The sequence below is a fragment of the Onychostruthus taczanowskii genome, unplaced genomic scaffold, assembly GCF_017590055.1.
Source record: "Onychostruthus taczanowskii isolate IOZ18803 unplaced genomic scaffold, ASM1759005v1 scaffold20, whole genome shotgun sequence".
NCBI classification, from domain to species: domain Eukaryota; kingdom Metazoa; phylum Chordata; class Aves; order Passeriformes; family Passeridae; genus Onychostruthus; species Onychostruthus taczanowskii.
The window spans coordinates 12559657-12586190 of NW_024499240.1; the positions used below are offsets into that span (position 1 = coordinate 12559657).

The 26534-nt window shown below is 37.8% G+C and overlaps 1 protein-coding gene across 1 annotated transcript in view; it reads left to right on the plus strand.

Moving 5' to 3' along the window:
• The first annotated feature begins 2036 nt into the window (after window positions 1–2036).
• HECW2 (HECT, C2 and WW domain containing E3 ubiquitin protein ligase 2) overlaps window positions 2037–26534 on the plus strand; it is a 147053-nt gene continuing 122555 nt past the window's right edge. The window contains exon 1 of the mRNA XM_041403229.1: window positions 2037–2114. The gene's annotated coding sequence lies outside the window, so the exon portion shown is untranslated. The remainder of the gene's footprint in view (window positions 2115–26534) is intronic.

Genomic DNA, 26534 nt, shown 5'->3' on the forward strand with positions numbered 1-26534 from the left:
TGCCAACAGATGGAACAGAATTGACTGTTTCATGTAGAATTTCTCTAACCTAATAGGAAAGGAGACATACTCTTGCAACTTGGGAGCGTGTGTTTGGCGCTTTGAAGCTACCTAGTGGTATGTGAGGTGTTTCTCTAATAATATTAGGGCCCTTTGCCATTTGAGAGTGACATTATCTACTGTTTTGATATTTGAGTTTAGTATCTGAGAAAAGTTCCTTGTAATTTCCATTGAAATTGAGCTAAACTGCATGGTTTATAAAGACAATGATGCAGGGCATCTGTGATGTGCCTCCACAACAGCTTGTTTGTGATCAGTTGGAATATCAGTGAGGAAAAGGCTGACAATACCTATGTCCCTGGCAGTAGGATAGAACATGGTGATACAGCTTTGTGTAGCATGGCTGCGTGTTCCAAGGACACATCTTTGTGGGAAATAGGATATGATGCTAAAATACTGTAGTACTTATAGAAGAGTTCAAGTAGCAGTTTTTGGTTTCATATTTTTACAGAAGTGTAGACATCAGTGCTTGAAATGTGTCTCTTCTTAAAATTGGTTGCATACTTGAAGAAAGCAGCGCAGCAGTTGCATGCTGTCTTCTGAGTAGTTGTGTTAAATGACTGCAGTTGGATTGTGAATTCTCATTGGAAGTGCAAGCCCTGACTGTTGGTTGGAGATGGTCACTGACATTACAAGTGCATGTGTGTCAGTTATCCCTTCCTAGGGACCTAGGAATCCTGTTACTTGGTTTGATAATAAAGTTGATGTTAGGTTTCCAAGTTCTGCTGACAGGATGAACATGTTTAGCTTTTGAAGCAAATGGGTAGTCACAGCCTTCATTTCACTCTGTGTTCCCTTGGGGAGCTGTTCCTTCTTCTCATGGTACCTGGTAGTATTGGGCAGAAAATGACAAGTGACTCAGGCTGAGTCTGGTTTGATGTAGCCATTGGATGGTGTCACTATGTTGAGTTTTGTTACATTTGCACAGTTTTGTGTTACAACTGTATTTTCTTCTGACTGGGGAGGGCTGGAATGCTGATAGCAGTTGCTTAATGAACAATAATACTTGTATTTCATAATTTGTTTCATAAATTTGTCATAAAGTAGGCAGTTTTGAAAAATAGACAATAATTATGTTTGAAAGAAAGAGAGGTTTGAAAGAGAATCTTTTCTTTGAAGTGTAGTTATCCGTGTTTCTACATGGCACAGTTGTAGCTTATGTGTGCGAAGCAGTAATAATGGAAACTAATTTGAAATTGAAGCATGAGTCCATCATCATTTGGCCAAAAGACCCAACCTAGTGCAGTCAAACCAAACCTATCAGCTCAAATGGTGCATTATTTGTACTTTAGAACTAAGGAAATACCCAAAAGTGGATGATTGATGGGTCATATGAATTGTTTGCTTTTGGAGGAGTCATTGTGACATAATTAATTGTTTGGGGCTTTGTTCATGCTATTAGCACTGGAAATGAAAAGAATGCTCAAAATAAAGACTAGGATGTTGAAATAAAATTAAAAATAACTACTGTTGAGCTGGTGTTTCTTGATGTTGCATCATGAGATCAGCAGATAAAGTGGGGAGTTGTTCATACCGTATTTTGGTTCCGATTTCTCAAAGTCTGTGCCTCCTTTCATTTGTGAAGCTGTATATACACACACATAATTTGATTTGTGGACTTCCAGTCATAAAAAATTTAATAGCATTGTCAATACCCCTACATGCCTTGTATTGACCACCAGTGAAAATATTAGGTAACAAAAATTAACATTTTGATAAGAAGCCCACCTAAATATTGCATGGAGGACAGTCAAATGTGTTTTAAGTGCTGTGGTGGCCAGGATCCATTGGCTAGGATCCACTTGAAAAATCAGATTAAAAGTTTTTGTGCTTGACAAATCCAATGTCATTAGTTTAAAAATTCCCTGAAGGCTGGTATTGTAATTAGATGATCCCAAAGCATACAGCAGTAAATTTCATTTTCTTCCAGGAATGGCCAGCAGCATCTTTAAAAAAATGAAACATTGACTGATTCTTGTCAGATAGAATAGCCACAGTAGGAAAGAAGAGTTTTCCAGGAAAAAATGTGACAGCTGAAGCCGCAGCAGCTCATGGTGAGTGGAGTGGCTCAGCCATAGCCTGGTGGGAAGCAGTGTGGTCTGTAAGGATCCTGTAGAAAAAAAAATGTTCAAAAGTGTTAATTCACTAGGTACTTAGATATTACATACTGAGAAAAATAGTGTTAAAAAAATTACAAAACCAACAACTCCCTTTGGATCCTGATTGTCACAAAAATCCATCTTTAAGTGATTCCTTAACCTTGGTCTCACAAGAGCATGTGAGATTCATAGTGCTAGGCTACAGCATTTCAGCTTCAGAAGTATTTGTTCAATGGCGTGTTTTCTTTATTTAAGAGGCTTCTTTAAAAGCCCCCTCTGCTTGGTTGATCTTATTATTATCCTGTATGATCATGGATTTGAGTCTCTTTTGAGCTGGTAGTTTGATAAAAGAGATTTCTCCTGGTAAAAATAAGGAGTACAGATTGTAAATATATCATCTCTAAAATGTAGCCATAACTACATAAACCCATATTTTATGTTTCTTGCTTCATTGCTCTAATAAAAATGTCTACATTGTCTTCACCAACATAAACATTAGAGTCGTGGAAATAATCTCTTAAATATTTATGTTGTAGAGGAAAATAAGAAAAATACAACTGTCATACTCTCTGAATCTTGCAGAACTTCCCCTGGGGAGGGTAAGGTAAGGCTGGGGCTGTACCTGCTGAACCTGAGTGCTGTCTCAGGGTTGTGGCACTGTCCAGAGTCAGAGGCTCCCTGGCCTGCCTTGGGCCGGTGTCAGCAGCCCTAACAGAGGACTGCTAAGGGAAAGCCATGTGCTAGGGGCTGTCCCAAAATGGATTAGGGACAAGACAGGCCTATTCCATGAGTCACGAGCATTTGTCATGTGCTGTGTCCTGCATTGCTTCAGCATCTGGCCTGTTCTCATACAGGTGCAGGTGTGGCCATAGAGATGCTGCTGCATGTGTGTGGATTAGAAAAAGCTCCCACTGAATGCTCTTTATCTAGAGAAAAACCAGAGGACACTGCCACTAAGGAGAAAACAACACTTAAGGAAGTTTAATGTATATTGTTTTTTCATACCTGTGTGTCTGTATTAAAAATAAATACATATATGCACATATTGTTTCATATAACAGCCATCTTCATATGTTTTGAATAATGCCATGTTGAGCAATGCCCAAACCTTCCCAAAATTCTGTTAGGGTTAATTGTGTGTACCCAAGTATCATAATTGGAGTAAATGTCACAGTTTTTGATTGCTTTACATGGTGTTTTTGTGTAAAAATATTCTCCTAATAATCTCTGTGTGTGTAGATATGACATCACTTCTCTGTTTCATTTCCAGTATGTGTTTTGACTTCCTTGGAGTGAAATAACTTTCAGCAAAATACAACTTTGACCTAGCTCAACTTTTTAAACAAGTCCTATTAACTTGAGTGAGTGCTGTGAACTTACTCTGAGCTTCGGTGATATGTTTTATGTTGGGCTGTTAAGTTGACAGGCTGAATTTTTCATTATGAAGCTATAGGTTAGTGTAGGGAGCCACTGCAAAGACTGTGGTGCTGCTGCTCAGCAGGTGTAAATTGTCACTCTCCTTAATGTTCCACAGAGCTCTTGGTATTTCCCACTTCTTGCCTTTGTGCCATATATTTAGGTGCACTGAACAGTGTCGATGTGTTTTTTGTTCCTGATACCAAAGATATAGGCTTTTTCATGCTTGAGAGAAAGGTTTTAGGGGTTTTAAAGTCTCTTTAAGCATTGTATAAAACGTACTCTAAATATTGCAAATTATGGAAGGCTGCTTTTTATGGAGTTGATTTATGGATACCTTTATATTAAATAGGTAAATAAAGTAAACTTGTCAGACTTCACGCTCTGAGATGTGGACTAATCACTGGTTTAAAATGTTGTCCTTATTTTCCTTAGTTGAATTTGGTTGGGTGTTTTTCATTTACTTTACTGGGTACTGGGTTTAATTTTGCCTGGTAGTTTTAAGAATACTCATTTCCAGTGAGATTTTATGTCTTTTAAAAACTGACTCACTGCTTTGGAAGAAATCTTTGCTTTTGTGTTGTTTCATTTCCTCTTAATACTGATGGTGACACTGACTATGTGCAAAGGCATAGACTTAAGTACTGGGTTTCTACTTAAGGTAAGTCAATAGGTAAAAGGCTTTGGCTTAGATACACTACAAATAAGTCTGGTTTTGATTTATGTTGAGCTTCAGATATGCTTGCCCCATCTTGATAGGGTAAATCACTGACTGGAACAATTAACTGCCAAGGCTTTAAGAACATGAAGTCAGGAGGTTTTTAAACCTTGATCAAGCTTATCTTGGTTTTTAAAGAGTTTGAAGTAGTACAAATAAAAGTGTGTTCAACACCTCTTGGCATAAGCTTCATCAATTGTCAGCTGTACAAAGGGTGTATGAAGTCAATATGAGGAAGACTAATGCATATATTAAATTTTTCTTTTAATGGGAGAAGTGCCATGGATTGCCTTGAAAGAAACTTTTCTTTTCACACTCTGTTGGTCATTCCTATACTTCTGGGTTTTGGGTTTTTTTAAAAGTTATACAGTGCACTTTGAAACTGTTCATGGAAGAAATTTTAAGTCTCAGGTCTTGTGCACATCACTGTGTCTCCTTTCCAAGGTTTATGTTGTTATTGTCACCATAGAAGTACTTTTCTTTCTGGTACTTTGATAAAATTCACCCAAACAAATGGGAGAGTGTGGTGGAGGAGCAAAGCACAAGCATTGACAAGCTCTCAGTTACTCAGTTTGGAAAAACATAAATACTTCTCATTAATTAAAGGGTACTTTTTTCTCTAATACATGGATATTTTTCTGACAGATTAATGTGATTTTAAAATTCATTATATCCCTTTATTAATGCCTAAGACAGTTTGGGCTATCTGTATATTAAACAAAGACTTTGTTATGTGAAATAGGCATTGATTAACCACATGCAAAACGTTGTGTGTTGACTTAGTGTTTTACCTGGTTATGTGTCATTTGGGAAAGGAAAAGCAGAACTGAATGAGCAAAGGATTTGGCTTTCTACAGGATGTGCTTCACAGCTTGTGGCTGTAAGTCAGCTGCAAGCAAACTTTATTTGTCAAATAATTATTTTGATCTTCATTTGCAACCCTAAGATAAATTGATAAATGTTTACTCATGTAAGTAACCCCATGAAAAATCAGTGTTGGAATCACTGCTTGTAGGGACAGAGCAGGTTGTGAAGCCTCTCCCTGCCCCTGCAGTCTGGATAGCAGCAGGGCCAGGACAATTAGAATCCAGGGAGTATCACAGCAGAGTCTGCTTGTGTGTCTTCCTGCTGCTGAGGATGGCTTGTCCTTTTGATCCTCCTCTATCCAAAATACCTTTGGAATGTAAATCTCATTTGTTGCCTCTTGGGAAACCAGTAATAAAATTTACTTTTGGATTGACAACCTACAACCGGTGTGCATTGTTGAAGGCTAGAAGTTGTCTTTTCAGTGAGGAGAAATTAAGGGAAGATTGCATCCTGTGGATAAAAAATTAGTCTTCTCAACTGAGTGTTGTGCTTAATGATTTGAATAAGGGAAAGTGGTCTTGTGTATAATAATGTTGTTGTTTTACTTACTGTTTCAGACTTGCTGAGGTTTACTGAAAAAGGAGATGCTTGTATGCCTGGTTCCAACTAATCTAGATGGGTATAATGCTTAATTGGGCTACTGTGATTTACACTTCTTAGATGAGGCCAAGTACAGCTTAAATTGTTAAGTGGATTAACAGGATGTAATCTGCTTTGATTGATGTATCTGATTAGTTTTCCCTCATTCTGCGTAATGTACTAAGCAGCTAGTTGAAAAATTTGGTAGTTTGGTAGAAATTTTGTTAGAAAAATGTAGTTTGCTGCAGAAAACCAGCAGAAGTATTGCATGATACATTCACATTTCCTGTATATGGGGAGAAGGTTTTCTCCTATGAATATTCTACTTTCTAAGTTACTCACTGGGTATCTCTGTTACTGCATGTGCTCTCTAATCTTTGTAAAATGTTAGATAGATTTGAGTGAGGACATTTTATCTCACTAAAATGTAAATAGATGTTATAATATTTTTGTAGGTCTTGACTTAAAAGTTCAGTTCTTGTCATTATTCACCTGAAATTAAAAACAGTCTATGTGTGATCTCTTAGAGAATGAATGTTCCAAGATGTATTTAGGTGTTCTAGCCATATTTTTGTCTGCAAGTGGTATTTCACTTATCTATAGTTTGTAATAAGAAGCACGGCTAGAAATCTGAGGTTAATAGAATATAATCTATTTTATGTTTAGCAGGAACAGAATTTTAAATTCTCAACTGATTGAAGTTTTTATCCATTATTTGCACACGGAAAAGTCCCACGGAATAAAGAGCTAGAAGTGTTTATAGCCCTGTTCCTCCCGGATTGCGCAGGAAAATTTTTTGTATAGGCTTTTATAGTGGAAAGATTGAGTTGGACTGTGAACTGTCCCATGGGTGTGTGGATCTGGCACAATGCAGTTAGCGAAGCCCAGGATTAATGCTCAAAGAACTGGGGATAAAATGCCCTTGGTTGTAAGGATTCAGCTGTGGAACAGTCTGCCAGATCAGATCATTGGAATCTGAACTGCTGCAAATGCTTCCAGATTTTGAGTTGTGAGGAAGCCCTTTCATGACAAGTGATGTCTCAATGTGAAAAGCTTCCTCTTGCTGCCCTTATCATAGAATCACAGGATGGTAAGGGGCTGGAATGGAATTTAAAGGCCATCTCGTCCCAACCCCCAAATGTATCTCACTTTCAAAAAAGCTTGTAGTAAAATAAACAGTGCTTTTGTTTCTTAAATGTGGCAACTTCCATTAAACCTGTGTAGGAATCCACTATTCCTTTTGATTTACAAATATTGTAATATTGGTCTTGGGGGTAACATAAAACACAAAGCCAGCATCCATCTTCCTGCCTGTTGAAACAGGATAGGAATGTAATGGATCCCTCCAAAATCAAGCTTCTTAAGTATCATACCTTCCTAGAATAGGAACACTTATAGGACCATACACTTCCTAGAAACAGTGTTCTAGAAAGAGAGTTATGCCTGGCTTACCCTCCAGTTTTTGAGTGATAGTTCAACCATTATGGAACTGATTATTTTAAATTCAACTTCCTTACTGCAAGAGTCCAAGTGATTTTATGTAATATTACACTGTGAGATTCTTTTCCTCCTAATTATAGTTGGTGTGTGTTTAAGGTGGTGTTTTAATTGGAAAACCACAGAACTCTAATCAATTTAACCACAGAACAGGAACAATTAGTGGTTTAAGACTATGTGTTCTGAAATGTCATGTATCCATTATCTTTAAATTATTCTTTTGATTACTTTCTTTGAAGTTTTCCTATCTTATCATCTTATATGTCCCAAAGTGCTTTCTCTTCTGATTTCCTTCCTCTGCCACTCTTCTCTCTGTTTTGTCTTCAGGCGTCTCTGCAATTATCTTGTCATTCTCATCCCTCCTCAGACCTCCAGTAATTTTGGATTTCTGCAGTTTTCTGCATACACATTCATACTCATGGCTTTTTTCATCCTTTTCTTGTCCTATTTGGTTTATTAAGGATGGGAGCCTGGTGAGTGGAGTTTTGATTACCCTTGCATAGGGTAATAGAAAAAAAAAGTTCATTAGAAAGAAATATTTGAGTTGTTTGGGTCACATCTGAGGACAGCCCTGTTGGCCAGCCATGGGATTGTCAAAATGTGAACTAAAATGAGGGCTGTATTCACAAAACAGGGGACATGATTAGAATTTAGCTCCATCTCCCTTTTTTCTGGTCTGTAGCAGATGCCTTGGGTCACCTTTTTCATCAGCTGCTGAACTCTGCTGGTGCGGTAACATTTTTTAAAGATACTGCATCTGAGAGACTGAAAGTCCTTGATGTCAGATTTTCTCCTGTTTGTCGGCAAAGGGAGGCACATGGGAGCTTTTGCTTTCACCTCCAGCAGCTTCTGTGCATTGGCAATGAGGAGGAACATTCACTTGAGATTTTTTACCTATCTTCCTTGAGGGAAGAGTGGGATGCTACTTTCCAAAACAAGCAAATGGAGCAAGGACTGATCAGGATCTATCTGCAAACTCCTTTGCTTCAGCTATGCTTATGGCTTTTTTTAGCAGTTGGAGTGAGTTTTACTGTTTTTTATAGAACTTAGCCATAAAAGATTACGGTTAGTACCAGGACTTTTTTTAGTCTCTTCAAAAAAATTAAAAATACAGTGGTATGCCCACACATAGAATACTAATTTTAGTTAAGATTTTTTTTAGCAAAATCATGAAATTGTTAGAGCCATTTCTGAGCTGAGAACACATTTGTAAATTTTTTAACATGTTTTCTGCATATGGTAATTTTAAGCATGGTCTAGAATGGTCCATGATGCTTTATTAGGTTTTGATAAGTAATTTTATCAGAAGCCAGGAGTGTGAGTAATAAGCAAATGTAAGTGATTTATATGTACATTAGGCAGACATAAGTGTTGCAGACATAGAAGCACCACTAACGCGAATCAACTTGAGGTACCTGAATAATGAAAATCTTTATTGGTTTCTTTTAGGACAGTGATACTTTAATTGCATCTGCTCTTTGATACAAACCAATGTGTTTGAATTTCTGGACGAAATAATTCCTCTGGAAGATGTCTAGAAACCTTTTGTATTCCCTTTTGCTTTGTTGTCTTTGAATATGATGATTTGCATCAACTCTTAGAAACTCTGCACAGTCTAACTTCTCTGTCATAACTGATCTCACTGAAATGTGTTTGTGTCTCAAATTCTGCATTTTAATGCTTTTGGCTTTCCTAGCTAATATTGGAATCAGCTGCTCACAGCAGAGAATTTAAAAAGCAGCTGTACAAAGATTCCCAGTCATTAACTTTTATCAGTGTTCTCTGTTCCTCTAGTGTGCCTGAGTTCATATGTTGCACTTGGACTGTGGTTGTCTCATTAGAGGCACAGAATTATAGGCTGTGCTCTTGACTTGTTGTTGTACTTGATAGGAATTTAGCATTGGGTAATGCTTAAAGAGCAGCAACAGAGTTGCAAAATAACATACCGGGTATATAATTCATACCAAAAAGATCAGTTAGTAAATTTAGAACATAGTTTCTTTTGGGAATCTGTGGAGGCAAACAAGCAATTTCAAAGGGGATGAACCACTTCTGCAAAATCACAGTTTCATCGTAGACACTTGGTATAGCCTGGTGCTTAACACTGGGTTGCTCTGCAGTTATACTTGGTTGCCAATCAACAGCTTTGCACTGGGAGACAGAAAAGTAGAAGGAATAGAAAGAAGAGAATTTTGAAAATATAGTTTAACAAAACGGATTGGATCATGAAGATTAAAGAATAGCACAAGGAAGCATCATGCTTATTGAAAGGGGAGCAATTTAAGCAAGATTAATTTGTTGCCAGCCTTTACAAATTCGTACATTTTCCTTTGTTTTCATTAGAAGCCTGGAGTGTAAGCCGACTTATTGTTTAACTACTTAAGAAGTGCAAACTGCAATTATTTTGGTCAGTGTATGGAAGGTTTGCCAGCTTTTCAGGTTTAAAAGGAGCCTCTGAGATAAGTAACTTGAAATTCTTTAAGTCAGAATATTGAAGGCAATATATGTAATATTTTATAATTATTGTATTGCCAGTTGCATGACTGTTACCTTGTTCTTCTCTGTGCTGTTTTTGTGAGGATAATTAATTAGCCTGATGTTTTGAAAAATTCCAAGGAAGATGAGTAACAACTCACATGTAGCAGATACCCATGATATTTCTTCTATTAGCATGTAGTGGCCCTTACTCTCTCTCTAGGGCTACAGGAATGCATTAAACTTTTCCTAATGGCTGTGTTCAAGGCCAGTCCTTACTACAAAAGTGAGAGAAAGGACTTGGGGGAAAAAAGAAGAGGCAGAATTTGGCTGGAAATAGTGTAATAGTGTAATTATTGGTTCCCCAAAGTTACCTTTGAAAACAAACCCAAATTATTTCCTGTTGTGGTGAGAATCTTATTCTGTCTATGCTTTGCTTTCAGCGTGGAGGTGAAATGATACTTGGCTTTGGAAATACTGTTTTATGTCAATGCATCCATGCAGTAATTCTGTGTAAGGGAACACTTCTGCTAGAGGAAAGCTTTGGATAACTTAATCACATTTCAGCCTCCTGACAAGTTGCAGGTGGTGCTCTGCCTGCTCTTCCAGAGAACAGTGACTCATCATGACCCACAGAACAGTTAAGGTACAGGTTAACTCACATTGTGCTGAGTTTTAGATGAAATAAGACATACACTTGAGGTTTTTTCCACAAAGTTTTCTAAACAGTTAAATGCACTCAGTTGTGATTCAATAAATGTTGTTCTTTTTTGACCAAAATGCCAAGCTCGTTAAAATGCTTCTGGATTCTTTAGGAGAGGTTTTTAAAATACTTTATATAATTTACTATAATTATTTTATGAGTGTTTCAGAATAGGGAAAATTGTGAGATAAAACTTGGAGTGGGAAGAGAGGAAGAGAGGGACTGAGAGCAAAAAAATAAGTAGCTACTATGCCTGAAAGGAAATATAAGTAGGGATAATTTTGCAGTTTTGCATGTTACTAAAGACTGTTCACTTTACAGTACTTTTGTGACATGCAAAAATTTACTGTAGATGTGGTTGATTTTTTTTTTTTTGGTGTTGCAAATTATCTTCTCTGAAAAAATCTTGCTTTGTTTCTTCTTATAAACAAGTGGTCACAGGATGCTTCTAGTAATTTGGTGGGAAAAAAAGTTTGTGTCACTGGCTATGATTGAATGAGGCAAATTTGGACCTTAATACCTAATTGGTCTCCATGGCATTTAGCCTTAGTAGGAGTATGGAAAAAGGATGTTGGAGTTCATCTAGAATGTGATTGTAATGCGTGTTTTTGTGTTGCTTCTCTAGTGTGCGCAGTATAAACCATTCCTGTTTTTGAAAAGTTCATTTCTTATTCTAACTTCTCAGGATTTTTTGCTGCAGAGCCCAGTTTAAAGTGATATTGTTGGCTCCAAGTCAGGATCATTGTGGTAACCTTTTTTTCAGGGAACATCTTAAGTACTATCAGACACATGTTTGTATTTAATATATATATAGCATTTATGCTAATAGTAGTTTTCAGAACAAGAAATTGTATAAGGGAATTTATTTGAGTTTTAAAATATATTTCTGTTATCATTGATCTTTAGACATGTGAGAGGAACTGAAAACCAAAAATTAAATTTCATGTCAGAGACTGAGGTGGTATTGCAGGGCTAATTTTGCACTCTCTCAGACTTTCTTCCTCATTTTTATATGGACCAACAGGCTTAGTGCAGGACTGGAATTCTGCATAATATTATTTATTAGAAAGTGCATTTATCACCCTTCAAAAGGTGGCTACTTCTGTGGTAGAAATGTGGGACTGAAAGTTGGGGTGTTATGGCAAACCCAGCTCAGAAGGAAAGAAGGCACTGTCCTTGTCTTGAAAAAAGTTGCCAAAGAATTGTTGGCCAAAATTGAACACTAAGCAATAAATCTGTGTTTTATAATGGAGTGTATTTAAGACCTGAACTGTTTTGAAGGTGAAATCCCAAATCATTGAAGCGTACTGGCCAGTCTAGTTTGGCAGAATGCTGAACTGCCTACTTCATTTCCATAGGTGCTTAATCAGATGCCTGGGGGAGAGCTGCAGTTGCAGATGTTGAGAAGTTTAAGTCAGGCTCATTTCTCTTTTGAAAATCAGCTCTATTTTTACAAAACAGAATCCCTAGATTATTTTTTAAAAGCAGGTTCTTGTAAGGATTTTTCCCCCTAGAGAAAAAGTTTTAAACAAAAAAGAAAAAAGACAGAATATCCTTTTGAAATAGAAAAATATGAGTGTGTATGAAATGAATACTTGAGCTTCCTATCTTTGAAATTACTTTTGAAAACAAGCATGGAGAAGTTTGTGTGTTATTGCTCAGAATAGTCTTCAGTTATTTCCTGTTGATTGTTGTAGATGCCTGTGTATTAAAATGCTAATTTTTTTCCAGGTTAGCCTTTATTTATGATGTGCAGTTTTTGACTGACTCATGCCTTGTGTGATACTCCTTACATGAAATGCAGGTGGATGTTCATTTTTGTGACTTTTATAGTGCTTGGGGTTTAATAGGATTACTGGGGCTTTTAGCCTGAGGTCCTGCAAGTCAGTAAGTCAGTGTCAGCTTGGTGCCAGGCAGGTACAATACTGCCCACAGAGGCATTAGAGTGAGCGCTTGTGTGCTTAGAAACGAGCAGCAGAAGTGGTCAGTAATGCCCAGGGCCTGGCTCTTCTAGGGGTGATATCCTCTGACAGTCTGTGTAGCTGAGAAAAGCAAAATAATCCTCTATTCCACTCCCTGCTCCCTAGCCAAAACACAAGCTGAAATGCAAACCAAAGATTGAATAGTCTAACTGCATGAAGTAGTCTCTTTCTACACTAGATCTGAACATCACCAGTCAAGTTCATTTATATATTTGTTTTAAAGTTTTCTGCAAGTCATCTGGGAACTTTTGTCTAAGAAACATGGTTTGGGTATTAAAAGGAACCACCTTCTCCCTGTGATTCACAAGAACAAGTAAAGAAACAAGTTTGTAGATCAAGAGATGGAGACTCCAGAAAGAAATGCTGTTCACTTCACAACCTTTATATGAGTTCTTCCAGAGATAAACTGAAGCCTTCTCTTTTTGAGCACATCATGTGACAGGGATTTGCCCTCTGTCTTTCCCAGTAAACAGTTCCAAGGTTCAGCTGCAGTTACTGCTAGGAAATTGCAGAGTGTTTCAAGGTTGAATTGATGCAGCTTTAATTGTTAGCTGCTGGATCCTATTGCATTACTATCAGCAAGTTTGAAAATGTCTTGCTACCAGATCTGCTTCTCAGGGAGTAAGTGCTTATTTCTGGTAATCAAATGACCCATCAGTCTTCTCTTCATTTAGCTGACATGGACAGGGGCTCCCTGAGACTTCAGAAATGGAAAATGTAGATAGGAGAGGAAAATAAATAGTGTATAATGATTAGAAGCCTAGGATGTGAAGCAAATAAGATGATATTTACGAAACATGTCCCACTGCAGAGACAGAAACATTGAGAAAGTGAAGAAGACCTTCAGGTCCTTTCCCAAGCCCTTGAAGTCCTCCACGTGAAACGGTGCCTGGTGTGGGTGGTGGTGGTGCCAGTGTGGATCTTAGCCAAGCTCTGCATTGCAATTTTCCATGATTGCCTTTGAAGCAAAGACCATAAAACAGGAAGGTGTTAATACAAACTTACAGCTTGGCTGAGACACTGGGAACGATGCTTCTTGGAATTAGTACTTAGGATATTAATCTACATGTTTTGTTAAGAAAAACAGAAGAGTTGTACCATGTATAAAAATATTTAAATACTTTTTTCCATCCAGCAGTATTGACTTCCCATATACATCTGTATCCAGTGTTGATTTAAGCTCTAATTTTGGGGCCACTTTTGTGCAAATTTCCATTACGTGTATTATGGATGTACAAAGTCTGCTTGCACAAAAAGAACCGTAGTGTGTTGTAATCCTCTAAATTTAAGGATTTCTAAGGTAGCAGAGGAAGGACTAAGAATAGCTCTAGAAAAGTAGTGATTGAAGGTTGCTACTACCAGAACCATTCATCCAGCCTGCAGCCCACTCCCTGTGTGCTCTGCAGCTGTGCCAGAAAATATGCTGTATGAACAATTTGGACAGTTGTGGCCTGTTCCCTGTTTTTTGGCTCAGCTTCAGAGTGAATCAGGAGGTGTGCACATGCTTTCTGGCAAAATACCCTTTTCAGAAGTGCTGGGGAAGGGCATGTAACCCAGCAATTATGTCTGGACAGACTTTGCTGCACACATACCAGTTCAAGGGACAGAGAAGAAACCCAGGATTTGGTCTTCCACTGGTATTGGAAGAATCTCAGGTGTCTTGCCTGGTCAGGAAGAGTGGGTCTACTGCATTCTTCTCCTGAGTACAGATCAAAACTTTGTCTAGCCTTGTTGGTGAGGTCATACTGAATCTCACCTCCCCAGGAACTGTGTATTTGATGGGTGCATTCTCCAGCTTGTACTGTGTAGAGAGGCAGAACGATTGAATTGAATTCTGTCCTCCGGACCCAGTTCTGTGGGTTGCTACATCCTTCAGGAACAGGACCTCCAAATGGGCTTTGTACAGTTTTCAGGTGTCATTTGTCTTTTCGCCATATCTTAAAATTTATTTACTGCATTCCTCTTGTCTTCCTTTCTACCAACTTTCCTTTTGTGTTCTTTCACCTTTTTCCAGTAATTACTAGCTCTGATCCCACTGGTGTAGCATTTTTTTATTTGAAAAACATGCAACTCAGTTGATGATACTTGGAAGCAAGCCAGTAAAGGCTAAAGAATGAGTGGAAACAAAGTCTGCCCAAGTTTCCTCATTTGGAATTGAAATGCCTGACTAGGATCTCATCGGTTTGAATTTTTGTTTTTCCTTTGAATAGAAGCAGGGTTTTGACATAAGGTTATATTGGTGAGGATGTCCATATAACACAGGCCTCTCAGATACCCGTTTTTCCTTGGCCTCTGGAGCTAATGGCACACCATTTGATGCTGTTACACTGTGGAATCATGGAATCATTTAGGTTGGAAAATACCTTTACGATTCTCAAGTCCAACCACTAACCCAGCACTGGCAAGCCCATCGCTAAACTGTGTCCCTATGTACCAGCTGTATACATCTTCTTAACACCTTCAGGGATGGTGACTCATCCATTTCCCTGGGCAGAGGGTTTCAGTGTTTGACAACTCTTTTGGTGAAGAAATTTTTCCAAATATCCAATCTAAACCTCCCCTTGGGCACCTTGGGGGCATTTCCTCTTGCCTATTCCTTGTTACTTGAGAGAAGAGACTGACACCTACCTGACAACAACCTCCTTTCAGGTAGTTGTAAAGAGCAGTAAGGTCCCCCTGAGCCTTTTTTCTCCAGGATAAACTCCCTCAGCCACTCCTGATCAGATTTGTGCTTTTCACCAGCTCCAATGACCTTCTCTGGACCTGCTCCAGCCTCTCAATGCCCCTATGTAGTGAGAAGCTTGGAACTGAACAAAGGATTTGAGCTTCACCGATGCTAAATATTTAAATAAATTCGTGCTGCCTTTACTCATGTTGGGTGTCTTGCCTTCATCTGTGTCATCCTAAGAAAACAAAAAACATGTTGGAGACCATTGAAAGGAAGAAAAAGCCTTACTATTTTTTTTTCTGTGTGGTTCTGTGGTGTAAATAGTATGACAGTGCAGCACTGTTGAAATTAGGAGTTGGTTGCTAATTAGTTAAATATACCCTAAGCTAATTACAGTTCAAGTCCTGAAGTATGCATATGTTTGGTGTAGAGCTGTTAGGGAGTGGAAAGTGAGTGTGTTGGGAAGACAGGCCAGGGAGCTACCAAGTTTCTCCCTTGCTCCATGAGAACCCCCATCACAGGGTGGAGGCAAACTGTTTGATGGGTGTCTTTGCCTCAGCGAGGGGAGTAGCAAACATTGTTAATAACATTAACTTTGTATTTTGTGCTGGTACTGTGTTTCTACATACTGTACAAACTCCGTGGTTTTAGGAAATCCCAAAAGTATCAGGAAATTTGATGCACATACAGCTCAATGAAGCTTTGTTAGCTGAAAACCAATTTTTGTTGGTCTTCAGTGTTTCTAAGTCTTGTGAATTTTCTCGCTTTTTACTTGTATATCAGTAGGAAAAATGGACATGCTTAAAAATACTGCAACAGCTAATTCAGCTCAGAGAATGTCACCTTTGTCTCTTACTGCTTTGTTTTCAGTGAAATGCAAATTGGCTTTCAGGTTGATGGTAATACCACAGACACATTGCAAATAGGAGATTATATAATAAAGACTGAATGTGTGTTATTTGATAAACTTAAAGCTTTGGTCTGGAAGGAATTCTTAATCAAACTATATAAGCATTACAATGAATTCAGGTGAATGTGAGATATAACTCAGGGTTAAGCTTCGGAAACATTAAACTTGGATTAAGAATTGAGTGATTTTAAAGGTTGAGAGAAAAAGTGTAACTTTGGTTAATGAATGGTTTAATCAACATGTCAGAGTTCCCTTTACTTTCATCTGGAATCATCCTAGTTTGCCAGGTTTCTTTTCTTGTTTGGAGAAATTCAGGACCAGTATCTAAGATTTGACATGTTTTGGATAATTCATTGGTCTGATAAGGGCGTGCTGCAGGATTTGGCAATTGACTTAATTTCTTCTTGAAATTAGTGTGTTGGGAGATAACAGATATATTTGGTATCATTGCCAAGATAAATTAAAACGATGATGAGCTGTGAACTTTGGTGTAAGAAGATACAGTTGTATTGAACTGAGGGAAGGTGACCCATCTCTTTTAAAACTCCCAATAAAACTGTTTTTACTGCACAATTGGTCCTATTGGAGATTCTGAATCCAAGATTAATGATTATTGGCAAGGCTTAACTGAATAAAGGTCTTTTTGGGTCTGAAAGTGGCAGAAAGAAATCTGTGAGGTTGTTCGCTTGTTCTTTTTCCTGTGTATGTGGTTTTTGTGTGTGGGGTTTTTTTTTGTTTGTGGTTTGTGGGGGTTTTTTTGGTGTTTTTTTTTTTTTTTGGTAGGTGAGAAATCACATTTAATTGTATGCTCCTGATTGCAGTCTGTAGTAAATTTGTGTGAGTCTCACAGTAACAAGATCAGACAGTGAATCAATCAAAGGTGTTCTTGTATTGGGTTTGGCTTTTGCTGGTGCCAGTGATGTGGCTTCTAATCCATCAGAAAAGATGAGCTCTGCTTCTTTATCACTGAGATACCAGATAATTGTTTCTGTCAGGATCTCTTGATCTGTGTGCTTCCCATCATTGAATGAAAATCTGTATTAACTCTCACTGCATGTTATGTTAATTTTTATTTGATGTTGAGTTTTGATTTTGTAGATGTCTGAAATTCTGTGGCATTGCTCTGATTTCTCAGCATTTTATGTCATCATTTGTTGAGGCTAATGGATAATGGTAGTCTTGCAAGGGCCACTTCAGAGCCTATGCAACATAAAGTGAATTAGAGCTTGACCTAGAATGATACCCTTTGTCCTGAGGATTTAAAATCATAGAATGGTCTGGATTGGAAGGGACCTTAAAGGCACCCCATTGCCATTGGCAGGGACTACTTTCCACTAGAGCAGGTTGCTCAGAGCTGCTCCTACCTGGCTGTAAATGCATCCAGGGATGTGGAGTTCACAGCCTCCCTGGGCAACCTGTTCCAGTGTTGCACCATCCTCACAGTAAGGAAGTTCTTCCATCTGTCTAAGCTAAACCCATTTTCCTTTGGCTTAAGGCCACTGCCCTTGTCTGGTCCCTACTCACCCCTGTGGAATGTCCCTCTCCAGCTCTCTTGTGGGCCCCCTTTAGGGACTGGAAGGCCTCCCCAGAGCCTTCTCTTCTCCTGACTGAAGAGCCCCAGCTCTCTCAACTTGTCTTTATACTTCCTTGTGGAGCTGGGAATACTCTATCTGAATCCAAATTTTCTGACTGATGTTGTCTCTACTTTCTTTCCAGTCCAAATTTTAGGTTTAGTGATACACATCCTAATTTGCGTACCCACTGACCAATCTAATTCTCTTTCTATATGTGGATGATTTCTGAATCATTTGCCATTAAAGTTTTGTTCTCTGTTCCAAGCAGTGAAATTTTAAGCCCACACTTCTTTTTTTCTGGAAGCCAGTGCATACTTTTATTCTTTCACTGCTGGTGTAAACCCTTCACTGTGCCACACAGATCCTGCCCCACTGCAGTTTGTGGGGCAGGATCACCATAAACACTCCCAGTTTCCTTGTTTGCTAGCATGAGATGTTTCTTTTGTGGAATACTGTTTGTATAGTGCTTTTAGTAGCATGAGTGCTTTTTGGTGTAAGACTATATTCCTCTAATACTGGATAAGCTTTTAAGAGTTGTTATTAATCCCTAAACAAAGAGGAAGCTACAGAATTAAAATTTTTAAAATGTATGCCTGCATCCTTCTTGGGAATGAGTTTCATCTTGCCTAACAACATGAATTATGTCTTCAAGTCCTTCTTAGCCTGGATTGTGCTGCAGTTCTATTAGGGATGCAGAAAAATAAGTTTTCCACAAATAAAATTTACAAAAGGTAACAGGGGCTGGGTTTTGCAGTATCTGTGAGTAGTCTAGCACTTGTGTCTCCAGGGTGGCTTTATTTGTGAATCTTCACACATCCATTTCTATGTAAAACTGGGCTGAACAACTGGCATTTAGTATTGCATGGCTGATGTATTAAATAAGAAAACAGTGCTTCAGACTCTCATGTATAATAATATTTTGTTAAAGGGAGAAAAGACAAGAAAATAAGAGGATAGCTCCTAAGTCTGGAGAAATAGGAAGCTAGAAGGCAGGAGGGAGAAAGAGGATATTAATGGATTCTACAAGTAATAACTTCTAAGGTTTTTATAAAAACGAGCAGTTTTTTTCAGCTTCTAAGATGCTCTTAGCCTTTTGTAAACTTTCTGAACACTAGGGGAGCTGCTGAACAGCTCAAGATTTAAAAAGGCCTGGGACAGTGGTAGTTTCCACAATGCTAAATTGGCCTTTCATCTGCATTTTTAACTGTGAGGTGAGAGCAGGATAGTTAGAGCCATTCTTCAGGCACACATAGGACTCTGCCCTGGCAGATCTGTGGAGAAAAGATGGCAAGTCCTACCCTGACTCAATATAACAGTTCCCACTGACTTGTAGAGAGCCCAATGCTTTCTAAAATGCAGGCTCTAGCAAATTGGACAATATGTTGAGATTTTTCTCTGCTGTTGATCTGCCAGATGATTTTTATTTTGATATTCATTTATCTTTTTAATTTTTTGTTGATATTCTTTGGGGCAGGAATTAATTTCACTCTGTGAGATAGAGCACCTTGTTTGATTCCTGCTTGGGGATATTTCTTAGTATCTTAATACATGAATATTACCTAGGCAAGAGAGTATTTTTTTTTCTAAGTCCATTAAAGTTGGCTAGGCCAGTCTAAATCAAGCCTTACATGATGAAATCCAAGTTGGAAGCTTCTCAAAGATAATGCTTAGGGGTCAGTCAATAATGATTTTGTTTGATAAGAGATGTTTTTGTAGTGCAGACTGTTTCTTCCCAAATATCCAAAACATCCAGGGTATCTAGGTTTTCACTTTTACCTGCTAGAGAACATGGTTGGGTTTTTCTAAATTTAAAAATTCTTAGTATATTTTTTTTCTTAGAGTTGGCTCCCACTGCCCAGATGGCTGCCGTCATACCTCTTTTACCATAAGGAATGTCAAAGTGAGGGATCTCTTCCATGGGTTTTTGTGGCTCCAGGCTAAGTGTGCAACCCCACAGTTCTGTGATATTTGTGCCACTTGCAGGATGGAAGTAGGATAGCAAATTCTTCCAGGGAAGTGGCCACAGCCCTAAGCCCAGCAGAGTTCAAGAAGCGTTTGGACGACGTTCTCAGGTACGTGGTGGGATTCTTGGGGATGGTGCTGGGCAGGGCCAGGAGCTGGATTCCACAAGTCCCTTCCAATCCAGCACATTCTATGATTCTATAAAATTTTGGCATAGCTTTGTCATCAGAATAGAAATTAAAACTTGAGGTTTGGATTATTTCCTAGATTTTTAGGCTACATTTTTGCCTACAGCAAGTGAAGCTTAAGACATGCAAAGTCCACCATGACAGTTCCATATAAACAATTTCACCTTCACAATCATGGAAAAATAATGAGATTATGTTATTAAAAAATCAACCCCCCCCCAGCATTTCTAAAAGACTGATGAATTTAACCAGTGCTGAAAAAAGTATCATGCACTTGTGTAATATGTGTATCATCTGCATTTTTGTCCCTTCTAGTCTAGACAGTTTAGGATGCCATAAGTCAAGTTTCCATGTCAGTTGTTTGAGAGTGCTGGGATATTGTGGAAAGAATGTGAATGAAGAGCAGGGGTCATTTCTCAAACAAAACCTGACAGCTTCCTTGTGACCCCCATTGTTTGTGGACTTCATGCTGAGCAGTCCTAGTGATGAATTCTGACATGCAGTAAACTGTGGTGCATCCAGGCACTAGAAAAAGTCATTGGCACAGAGGTAAAAGGTGAAGTACCAGCTGCTATCATGTAGGAACTGGCACAGCTCCTTGAAAAATCAGGTAAGCTATTCTTGGTTTATGCCAGCCTCAGGTATACTCTTAATGTAGCTAAGACACATTCTTAAAAATAAAAATATATAATAATTTTCAAAGTGAATGGGAATTTACTGCACATTATGCATATTAATCTACTTACCACTCTTCAAGATTACAGTTTTCTCCATTGATCATTAGTAATTGTGAATATCACACAAATTATATACATCTAATTTTAAATTCTGAATCTTACTGGGTTGATATATGTGATGCTGGTGAGTGTAATGTTTTTTATTTATGGGTTTGTATTTTTAATATATGAAGGAAAACAATCAGAATCATAGTAGTAGTGTTTCATGTTCTTAGAGGAGTTAGTACAGTACCAGTAAAAGAAGCACAAAGAGAAAATACGACAGAAAATGAAGGGGATGAGTTATAAAATGCAGCATATAAAATACTATGAAGATAAAGGATTGCTACAAGATTGCAATAGTTTTAACCTGTAACTATTGTTACCAGTTTGTCTTTCTTGTCAGCAGTGTTCTTCAGTTTGACTTTTTGAATTGGAACATTTTATTTAGACATCTCATTCCAGCATATTTTTTTACTTGCATGGAAACAGATTATTGTTTTACTGTATCATATTTTTCTCCAACAATCCATCTGCAAGGGATATCTCTAATTTTGAGGATCTTTTTTCTTCCATAATGATGATCTGTCCATCTGTTTCCATGTGGTGTTCTTGTGCACTGCCATTGTTATAAATACCAGTGAATGCAGATACTGCAATGACTCACTGATGGTACATGTCTAATCTTTAAGTATCTCTGGAATATTACAGTGTTTTAGGCTTCATAAATACATCAGATAGATGTTGCAATGTCTTCTCATTGAGGTCTTCCTCAAAATAATTATTAGCATGTGGTAAAAGTCGAACTGAATGTGTTCTACAGAAATGAAGAGCGATAAAGAGAGTTTTAATATCGTTTCCACTTTGCCAGTAAAACTTCCTGAAAAATAACATTACAAGAGCTAATGAACAGCTATCAAAAGTATTTATGTATGTCACTCACTGAAAATGGTTTTCCATTTAATCCTAGAAAAAATAGACATGATATTTCACATTTGATGAGTGTACTGGCAATTTAGTGTGATGGCAAATCCCTCCTTAAAAGGAAGAAATGATTTGTTCTCCACAATTGCTTTTAGGAACCTAAACCTTGGGATGAATGACATTAAGTTATATGAACAATTCTCCTGAGCGCTATTAAATATTTTTGGAAGCTTAATTTTAACAAATTGGTTGTTACAAGCTTCTTCCTTCATCCTGGCACTAGTGATTTTAATTTATATATCATATCTAGGAGTCTGTACCTGTGTCCAACTGAATTTGAACACATACCATGAGTTTTTTCTAAGTGCTGCATAAGGATTGCACAATTAAACATCATAAGTGCATTAGTAAACATGAATCCATGTAACATTGGTAGGTGAACTTTGTTAGAGTAAGGGCCTCCACTGCAAATAGAAAGCATCTTAATTTTTTATTTAGTTGAGCTTTTGAGTTTGATATTTCGAAAAAAATACAAGTTCCATTTGTTTTAGTGTCTGTATAAATATGTGTATGTGTATACACACACCTCCTTTCCATTTTACAAGAGAAACTGAAAATGTGAAATCCAGACACATCAGAATGGAGCTGCATGGCAGCTCCCCTTGCCTTGGTTACAGGGGATAAGTTTTTTAGGACTATTGAATCAGTGCTTAATATTGAAGTAGGAAACTTTTTTTCATAACAGTTATGCTCACATTGTTATGATGTATCAGAGCACTCTGTAGCCAGTAATTCACTGCCAGTTCCCTACTGTTGAATTTAGGAATTATTTACTCTGCACAGCAGCAGGAGCGGTCCAAGTTAGGAGCAGTGTAAGGGCGGCTTTGTGCTCATTGCGCTGCAAAGCCGTGCTTCAAGCAGCTTCAGTGTCACACTGTTGTTTTTCCCATGCTCAGGAAATACCTTTTTGAAGTGTCAGTATGACGAGGAGGGAGTGAGGGGTGCTGGAGCCGAGCATTCCCTTCTGAATGCCGTGGTACCCGCAGTTCTGCAGCCCAGTTTAGGGGAAGGGAGAGCCTCCGGCAGCCCCGGGGCACAGGAGGAGGGAGAAGTCTGGGCTCCTTCAGTGAAGCAGTGGGCTCTGAAAGGAATTAGCCAAACATCTCATGAGGAAAGCTTCTTGGAAGAAAACATGAATATATCTTTTTATGGAGTTTAAACACCCCTGGGATTTCCTATTCATGCCATGTCCACCACCTGAAATCAGCAGCTTTGTGAAAGCAGCTTCAATCTTTTATACCTTGGTTTGTTTCCTACTCGTGACTTATACACTTGTGCTGGAAGCTTGTATAAATTTTTAAAAAATATAAAACACCACTTCATTTTATTCATGAGTCTACTAACCTGTTGTGAATACAAATTTCCTGGTTTATTTGGAACTATTTCAGTGTCATAGTATGACCTGAGAGACATTCCTATGTGGAATTCATTCCAATTACAGACAGCATACATCCATTGCAATCCAGGGTGATTTAAATGGCTAGTGTGAGCATAAACAGCTTTTAATGAACTGTGGCAATAGTGTTTTATTCTAGATTTGACAGCTTATGCAACATTTTGGACTTAACTGTAAGACCAATGATGTAAAAAAAAAAAATATTAATTGAGTTTAGCTCTTTGAAGGCAGGTTTTTTACACAGCTTGCCATAGCAGTAAACATAGAGATGCAAACAATACCGTATGCATTACCGTAAGTAAGGTACTGTAATTATTATTCTAAAATGTTTATTAAAAATGACTAATGAAGGTGTTACCATACTGTGTTTGTGTTCTGTTCAAAGGCAGTGCATGTATGTACTGATCCAGCAATGGGTGATACTGTAAGAGACCTTAAGAAAAGACCAGCTATGTTGAAAACACATGATGGAAGTTCTGATTTCCAGTTGTGATCTGTGATGAATTAATGAATTGTTAGTGTTTTAATGCCTTCCTCTTTCTCCTGCCCTCTTTATATACATTTAGGAAACTAGTGTTTCCATAAAGTCAGATTCATTATTAAGGAAAGAACTAATGCAAAAAACCCCTAACACTTGAGGTAAGGGCCAAATGACTGCTGTACATAGTGCTTCTCACCTACCACTCACAGATACCTTGATGTGGGATAAAATTAAATTACTGTTGATTTTTTGCTGATTACATTCAGTTGTTCTCTTAGATTATGGTGGTTGAGTTCATTACATTATGCATTTACTAGGAGTAGAAAGGAGTTTTCTTAAATCCCAGCTACAATATAGCAGTGTTTTGATTACATTGAAAAATTCTGTGGCAATTCACAATGATTATTTTGAGGAGGTTATAAAACATTATTTCTTTTTAAGTAGTAATTTATCCGAGGTCAAATCAATTAATTTACTCTTTGAGAATACTACGTCTGCATAATTTTCTGGTTTTTTGGGTCCCTTTCTCAGAAGCGTGGAAGAGAGGTGGCAGGGGGTGGCTTTGATGGAGGGGTAAAGAAAGCAGAAGGACGCTCAGCCCCTCTGGGGAGCTGCCTGAAAGCTGTGCCAGGGCCCTGAGAGAGCAGTGCTGAGAAAGGTTCTCCATCCCAGGTCTGTGGTGACAGAAAACAATCTGCCAGAGAGTGGAGCAGAGGAAAGGAAGGCAAAGACAGGCTGGGTGCGAGAGGCAGAGGTGGCTGATGCTCCCCATAGTGTTTGGTTTTTTGGCATATATAGTACTAATCTTTTTTATTACTCCAAAAACATGGATGGGTTCAGAATGAAAGACATTGCATATGAAGCAATACAGTGCACTACTGATATTGACTACTACTTTAATAAAGTCAGTGTATTAATTGTTGGGGAAAAGCTGATAAATATTTTGACACAAAAATAGAGAATGTCAGCCACTTACTGTGGGGAGTTTGGCAGTCTTTCCAAATTAGGCAATTTGGACTAGTCTTCCATTATTTTTGGCCAACTTTGCTGGCACTGTACTGATTTATCAGAGACATTGCAAATAATTTTCTGAGAGTGAATGCTTTTGGAGAAATAAGATGGGACACTTTTCTTTGCATGGGAGCAGATCATATATGTGAAAGACTGACCTATGATAAAACAAGTCTTCCTTTTACTTATTTCACTGTGTTCAGATGATCTATATTGAGTGCTGGAAGAGTAGTGTGATTAGCCTCAAACTTACACATTCCCTTCATAGTGCATCAAAGGGCCTTAGGAACATGCACTTGATCACTGCAATACATTTTGGTAATTAGAGGCATGGAAAAATGCTGTTCCTAAAAAGTAAATATAAAGAGTTGAGACTGTTATCTTTAGGAGGAGAAGGAAATCAAGGGAATGCTGAAAGCATGCCAGATTGTGAGTGTGTTTAGTGCCTGTAGCTCTAAAATTCATCATGCACTGTGAGATTAAGAGTTTGGGCAAAATACTCATGTGGTCAGGCTAGAACGAGGTCCTTGACCAAGAGAAGCTGGAATGCCTGCCCCTTTAGTTTAAGCTTTTCTCACAAGAAAGGTGGGACAAGAAAGACTATTGCTAGATAAGAAACTATTATAAAAAGAGTGGGTTTCTCTTGATAAATAAATTGGGTTTTAGCAAAAGCACCACAATATTTGAGAGCAGTCCAGTTTCAGTACTTAATTTTAAAAGAATTTTGCTACTGTTGTTATCTTAGAGAGTCATTGCTGAAATAAACGTCAGTCCCTCCAATCGAATGCTTAGTTTCAAACTATTATGGTTTTACATCCTGCAGGGCACAGACTAATATTTTCCATGAGTCAAAAGAGAATGGTGAGAGTATGGGTTTTTTTGCATGGCTTTTTTCACACTACACCTCGGCAATCAAAACATGCATTTTCTTCTGTTACTGTTTCTGGCTTGCAGATGTGAGATTAGATCAAGTGAAATCCACACTGAGGATAAAAATTTCAGGAAAACAGAAAAACTGGTAATAAAAAGCATAAAAATTTATTTTAGTGAAGAGATCTCTTTAGTTATGTGCAAGAAGGCTTCTCCCTTTTTCCTTTGGTTTTTAGGACATGACTTCTCTTCTGACACAGCTGGTTCTTACCATGCTGGCTATGGTAAACAAAACATGTTGGTTTTTTTTTCTAGGTTGGTATATTTGCTTTGTTTTGTTGATTTTTGTCACCTTGTTGTATTTAATAACTCAAATAACTTGCTTGTGCATATAGCTTTAAAAAGTAATACTTGGAGTCTAGTGATTTTTTTTCTTTCTTTTTTTGTTCCCTGACATGTTTCCTTTGTTAGACAATGAGTCACAAGCTGTCTCATCCTATTAATAGCTTATTAATTTTTAATTTCAAAGTCTCTTTTTGCAAATGTACTGTATTGAGTAAATCGTTAGGAGTTCTCTGCTTCTCTAAATAATTATGCATTTCAAGGTAGTTCTATCAGTTTAATTAATTGATTATGCACAAATTGTACCAATTAACAAACACGCTAATGAAATCTGCTGTTTATTGAAGGGTGACAGTTCTTCTCTCAAATAAAACATAGCTCTGGAAAACTGTTCCTGGCAGTGTAGCTCGTTCATAATGTTTTGTCATTTGTTTTTTCAAATCCTAATTCCTAGTGGTATGTATTAAAAATAAGTAATTGGAAACAAGATCAAAAATATGAATTCTGACATTATTCTTCAGTCTTTTTTTCATAAATATTTTTAAAGTAATTTAAAATATTCACATAGTTCATGGCAATACAGTGCTAACATCTCTTAGGTGTCAACTACAGAAGGTGTCAGGGATACTGTGAAAGAGAATTGAGGAGAGCTTTATATAGAAATTCTCAGCTGAATGTGTCAGGAGGGTTTAAACCATTTTCTTCGTGTATCATGCTTCAAAAGGTGTTTCAGGGACGGTTAAGATGATGGTGACAAATTCTGATAAGGAACCTTGAAGCAAGTGGAGGAGGAAGAGCCCCAAATCTACAAGTAATGAAAAGTATTCTTTAAAGTAACAGACATTTCTGTGGTTTTCTAACTGATTTCACAGAATAACATTGTGACCAGATATTTAGTCCTGGAAATCTCCTTATTTAATAAACTTTATTACTCGTATTCCTCTGACCAGTTCATGCCTCTTCACTCTGCCATTTCTACTCTACTCTCTAGTAAAACCTGCACTATGTGATCTTCAATTCTCTTAAAAATAAAATG